Below are 6,249 nucleotides of genomic sequence, written 5' to 3'. Positions count from 1 at the left end.
ATATTTAGAAAAAATACAAACACCAACTAAGAACTGGACTAAGAAATATTTATCAATGAATACTTGTTTACTTCCAAACTCATTCTCATCACATCTTCATCATGTTGATCCAATTCTCATTAAAGATAAACAAGCCAACTGGAGAGAATGCTCAATGGTTAAGAATACACACTGCTCTTCCAGAGAACCTGAATTCAATTCTCAACAACCACATGGGGCAGCTCACAACTGGCTGTGTAACTTCCAGCTTTGGAAGGATTCAATGCCTCTGGCTTCCATGGGCACTGGCACTAATGTGCATAACCACATTCAGATACACACATATTTACACATAATTTTTAAAAAATCAAAAACATGCCAGGTGTGGTGGCATATGTCAGTAATCCCAGCACTCGGGAGGGCAGAGGCAGGCAGATTAAGGCCAGTCTGGTCTACATAGCGAGTTCCAGGCCATCTAGGGCTACAGGGAGATTCTGTCTCAAAAAGACGGGGGGGAGGGGGAAGACACAAGCAACTAATTTCAATTTAGTTTCACTTTAATTATTCATGTAAAAAAGGATAGATGTGTTGGAGATTAAACAACAACAACAAAAAAAAACCTTTCAAACTTCAGTGTGTCTCAGACATGAAAACAGAGAAGTTAAAAAACATGCACAATGAAAACTGTAGTACCATTCCCATAAGATACAGAACACTGGGTGGAATTAAGAGTTTAGACACAGGGAGGAGAATGACTATGATAATGAATTCCTCTTTAACAGCAAAGATTAATGTCAAATACACACAAGTGAGTTATCTACTGAAGATAAAATCTGCTTGCAAACATGGAAAAGGATGAAGTCACAGAAATGTTATGTCATGAAGTCCAAGAAGGCAAAACTTAATCTGTTTTGAATACTATGGATGAGTACCAAGTAAAAGAGGAGGAAGACCGGAAGCTGAAAGCCACCAACTCTGAGTCACAGTTTATAAAAGGAATGACAAAGGATTATCTCTCTATTTAACACATACTCAACTTTTAAAACTATTTCATTTAATTAAACCCAGCCCTTAAAATCCAGTTTTTAACCTGTTCTGTAGCTACAATGTATTGCTTTAACAACTCAAAGCTGTCTATTCAGATTTTTTTCAGAAACTAATAGCTATACATTAGTAACTTATTTCAAATGCTCCCAAGAATTAGCACTCCTAATTTGGCAGCTACGAAACTAAAGCAAGCCCACATTTTACATCTCAGAAGCACTTTTGAAGTCAGGGTTATACCTATTCCTCCAAAGACAACAGTTTATTTCCACTTACTTAACCAGATCTTTCCCCCCCCCCCATGTCTTTAATCTAGGGGATTCCTGTCAGTCTTGTGGAATCAAAAGCAAATTTTATACATATGTATACTATCTGGGGGGAGTATTGTTTCATATTCTCAAAAGACATCCATGATCAAAAAAGAATCACTTAGCCGGGTGCGATGGCACATGCCTTTAATACCAGCACTCGGGAAGCAGAGGCAGGCGGATCTCTGCGAGATCAAGGCCAATCTGGCCTCCATAGCAAGTCCAGGTCTGATGGAGCTACAGGGAGACCCTGTCTCAAAACCATCAAAAAACAAAATCGAAAACCAAACTTAATACACAGCAATTTATAAGTGGCTATATTGTCCCTTTAAACCTTCTCTGGCCTGACACTACGTGAAATTCTCTGAGGAATGCTAAAAGCCATTTGAGACAAAATTTACTTCTATAACATTTTCCCTGCGATATGTTGATAAACAATTATCAAAAGGCCAGAACATGAGAATGCCATAATCTGAATATTCACATCTGAAGAACCAAAAATTCTCGGTGTAGCCTGGGTAGATAAGGACCTAAGCAAACTACTAGAGATTAGAAAGTAATTAGTATCCCAGTTATCTGTATCAATTTTCTTCCTCTCTTATTTCTACCGGGTGGAAAAAAAGCAGGAAACCCTGCTTCAGAAAACTGGAACAAGCCAGCGTGCTGCACAGATGACAAGCGGCGAGAAAAAGTGATCCCCTACGGACACTGAATGTTTCCATCAGCTCCGTCTACAACCAAAGTGGTTTAAAACCCCTTGGCCCTACACCCTAACCGCTGCTGGGTGCTTCCTTTTGACCTCAGGCAGGGCGCGACAGGGGACTCACTGGGCATAAGCTTGATCAGCACTGGGGACAGAATCACCGGGGCCGATTTGATTTTAAACCGAAACAACAAATCTTCCTCTCTCCATCCCACTAGTTTCTTCTTCCCTCCTCCTGTAGTCCCAGCGAGGACTACACCTGTGAAGTTTTGGTCGCAGCATCACTTGGCGCCCAGGAGCAGATGCGGTGGAACCCCCGACGCGCGGGTGGCGGGGACTCGCCCGGTCCCGTCCCGCAGCAGCGTCCCCGCGGTGACCCCGGCCGCTTCCCGCCCCGCCCCGCCGCCACCATCACCTGTGCGCTAGCAGGGACGCGGCGACCCGGACACCACGTCCACCACAGCTGCCGCGGCCCGGGACCAGCTCATGACGGACCCCGGGCTCCGGGTGGTCCTGGTCCACTACTGCTGCCTTCGCCGACCCCGCCTTCCGGACCCTGCGCCGCCGCCACGTCCGCAAACCTGCGGTGCGTCATCGCGTCGAGTGGGCGGAGGTGCGAGGGCGCGGGCGGGGGCGGTAAGCCCAGAACCCCGGCGGCCAACCGCAGGCCCACGCCAACGCGCAGGCGCGCCAACGCCGCTGGGGGCGGGACCTGGTTCCTGTCCCGCCCCTAGCCCCGCCTCTCCGCCCCGCCTGCTGCCTTGGAGGAGTTGCGAGGTCCGCGCAGCGTCCCTTCCAAACCCGCGACCCCCGGCGGCCTGTAGGCTGCGCTTTTGTTCAACGTCTTCACAGTCCTGGCGACTGGAACCAACGCCGCTGCCGGCCTTGCTCCGCATCTGGAGTTTTCTTTACCGTGGGGAAGAAGAAAGTACAAGCACAGTGTTGACGTCCTATTCTCTTTCTTTTCATGCTGGACCCTGCGGACTACTGCTAGAGAGGCAAAATACTGGGTGTGGGTTGTCCATAGGTGAGGAAAGTGAGCCACCTAGAGCCAGGCCCGGGAAGGGTTCGTGCTGGGCGTCACACCTGGGTGTGGGACAAGCTTTCTACAACTTTGTAACCAACCTACTGTGGTTCCAAAAGTAACAAGGTCTTTAGCAGTCCGAGTTGAATTCTTTGACACTAGTCTCTCATGTGTTCCTATTTGATTTCTATTTCAGATGTACTAGAGTAGATGAAGTGTCTATATTTATGCAAATGCATGTAAAGCATTGTAATGATGTATCTGATGTTTACTAGTGTTGGCTACAGACACCGCACTTTGACAACCCTGCTTAACTCTTATTACCTATGCATTTAGGCCCGCATCGTGGATACACAATGCACAGCGCTTTTCACCTCACCGCAGGAAGCCTTTGAAACATTGTTCTAAGCTCTTTCAAAGGTTTGGGGTTTTTTGTTTTGTTTTGTTTTGTTTTTCCTCTGAGAAGTGCCCCTGCAAGGGTTGGGGATTTCACATTGCAGTGTTCGTCCTTTGCTTGAAAGGATAGGCGCTGTGCCTCACAATGCTATGAAAAGCTCCAGGAAAAGAAAACCTTGGGACAAAAAAAAGTTTGCCGGGGCTGTTCTGTGTGCTGCTGCCCTTGTAACACCCTGTCTGTAACCATTTTTCACCGAGACGGTTTCTCATCGGAGACAAAGGGAATATTCCCTACTTGATGTGCAGGACTTCAGCCATTCAGCCCTCATGAATGTTAATGGGACTACAACCTTCTTTCTGCTTATAGGTTACTTTTCTTATTCTAATGTCAGTTGAGAGTGGAATCCTTGAGAGCGCCTGAGAGAATTTCAAGCGTTTCTTGGGGACTGTTTCCGGTACTCTTCCAATAAGCATCTCCATGAAATCTGCCAAGCTATTAAATCATTATGTGTAGCTAACAAAAATGAAGGAATTTAATTTTCTACAAAAAGACAATAATAGAAGTATTTTTATTAGTAGACCATATAAAAGACACAGCCAAGAATTTCGGCTGAATTCCAAAAGTCTGGCCAGTAGGATTAAGTACTTTGTCTTTGAGAAAAAGGATGTCCTGAGTGTTCAGCAGGGCCAAAATGATTCTTAGTTTTTGTTTGTTTGTTTGAGATCTCATCTGATATAGTTTCCACTAAGAGGCTGTAATTGAAAGTACATGTGGTTTTTAGGAATTTGTGATTTTTGTATGAGTTGCCTCAAAGTAAATGTTGTCTTGTAGAGGGTCATTTGACAATATTAAAATTGAAAATAGAATTGCCTGGTCTGCAACATTACTAAGTAATTACCTTAAATTCACTTATAAATAGAGGTGAATAGGATTTAACAGATAAGTTTATGAATGTTGACCTCAGTAATGACGAAAAGGAAAAAAGTGTACGTGTTCATCCATAACTGGATACTTTGGGTGCATTAAACCAATGTATTACTAACCTTTGGATCAAAAGACTAAATCTTTATTTACAATTTATTCATTTGCCTATGAAACTTTAGGGAATATATGCAAAACTTGTATCTAGTCATTGCAGATCCAATGCTTAAAAAAAAGACAAAATCATGGGCTGGAGAGATGTCTTAGTGGGTAAGAGTGTTTGCTGCACAAGCATGAGGACCAGGGGCTGGATACCAGCACAAACATAGAAAGCCAGGCATGGCTGCATATATGCCTATGTCCCCAGCACTGTGGGGGGCAGAGACAGGAGAATCACTGGGCTTACTATAGCAGCCTAGGCTCAGTGAGAGACCCTGTCTCAAAGGAGTAAGGCAGTGATAGAGCAGGAGAGCTGATGTCCTCATCTGGTCTCTGCACTTATACACACAGGTATGTGTACATATGCTACACACATGAACATACACAACACACACACCAAAATTCCCTTGCTTATGGAGCTTGTGTGACTGTAAGCATGTAAAAATATCTCCAAAACACATTTTAAATATAAAAAGGTAGATTAATATATAGCAGACACAGTGTTTTTTCCTTTGGAATATGATTTAAATGTCGGTCTCCCACCTCTACACATTCATAGATATATCCAGGGAGTTGAATTTAATTTTCATTCTGAGAAGGTACTGAAGAAAATTTTAACAGTGGCTGAAAAGGACCAGATGTGACAAGGAAGAAGATTTTCTCTTTGCTGCTTGGCTCTCATTATATAGACTGAGTTATTACCGTATGATTTTATTATCATTAAAATATTTAAGAGTTCCAACACTTAGGAGGCAGAAGCAGGCAGTTTCTGTGAGATCAAGCCAGCCTGGTCTAAATAGTGAGTTCCATGTTAGCTGGGGGATGCAGGGAGACCCTGTCTCAAAAAAAAAAAGCCCATATATATGGTGAAGACATTTAATTTTTTAAATAAATGAGCATGCTTCTCCACAGACCTAACCTATAACTAACTGTGCATCTCTCAATCATCCCTGAGTCCTTTGGAACTTTATAGTGAAGTGATGAATGCCCAAAGAAATGAACCAGATTAATTCCTTCAGAAATCAATGCATGATGCCAAAACTTAAATTCCTTTTGCATTTCTCATTGACCCCCGTGTCTGATTTCTTCCAGCCTTGTGCATTGCTCTCTGCTCCTTCCTATATCCTCTTTTCAGCTTTTTGTCTCTTTCTGCTTCCCAGAGGCCAAAACTGAAAAACACTGTTGTGCGCTAAGGAAATACATAAACTCAAGTGGATTTAAAATTGGATTATGGGGTGAATTTTTAGAAAACTTCCTTCATCTCTGGTCTTCAAATAATCTATATATAGAAAAAAATTACTAGGTCTCTTCTCTACACGTCTTGAAAGAAAACACCCAACCAACCGCATGATTTAAATCTATATTATACATTCTAGGTAACCTCCTTGCTTGTCTTTTTCCCTGTGATTTTAAATGTAGTGATTATTATAATCACAGCTTTGCTAGAATGTGGGTAGAAGAGTTGAATATACCTTAGGAATCTGGAGTTGCTTATAAATGGTTGTAAATCATTTAGGAAGATTAACTGTGACTCAAAAATTACCATCCCCAGCTGGGCGTGGAGGTGCATGTCTTTAATCCCAGCACTGGGGAGGCAGAGGCAGGTGGATCTCTGAGTTCAAGGCTAGCCTGGCCTACATAGTTCCAGGCCAGCTGGGGCTACAGGGAGACCCTGTCTCAAAAATACAAAAAATAAAAAATAAAAAAATATCAT

The 6,249-nt window shown here is 43.2% G+C and overlaps 1 protein-coding gene across 1 annotated transcript in view; it reads right to left on the bottom strand.

Moving 5' to 3' along the window:
- The window catches only part of Lysmd3 (LysM domain containing 3), a 13,404-nt gene extending 10,741 nt beyond the window's left edge, over positions 1-2,663 (bottom strand). Inside the window, exon 1 of the mRNA XM_008829350.3 lies at positions 2,450-2,663. The gene's annotated coding sequence lies outside the window, so the exon portion shown is untranslated. The remainder of the gene's footprint in view (positions 1-2,449) is intronic.
- Between the last annotated feature and the right edge of the window lie 3,586 nt (positions 2,664-6,249).

This window comes from Nannospalax galili, unplaced genomic scaffold, assembly GCF_000622305.1.
Source record: "Nannospalax galili isolate Female #2095 unplaced genomic scaffold, S.galili_v1.0 scaffold173, whole genome shotgun sequence".
In the NCBI taxonomy this organism is placed as follows: domain Eukaryota; kingdom Metazoa; phylum Chordata; class Mammalia; order Rodentia; family Spalacidae; genus Nannospalax; species Nannospalax galili.
This window is presented reverse-complemented; position numbering and strand designations above follow the sequence as displayed.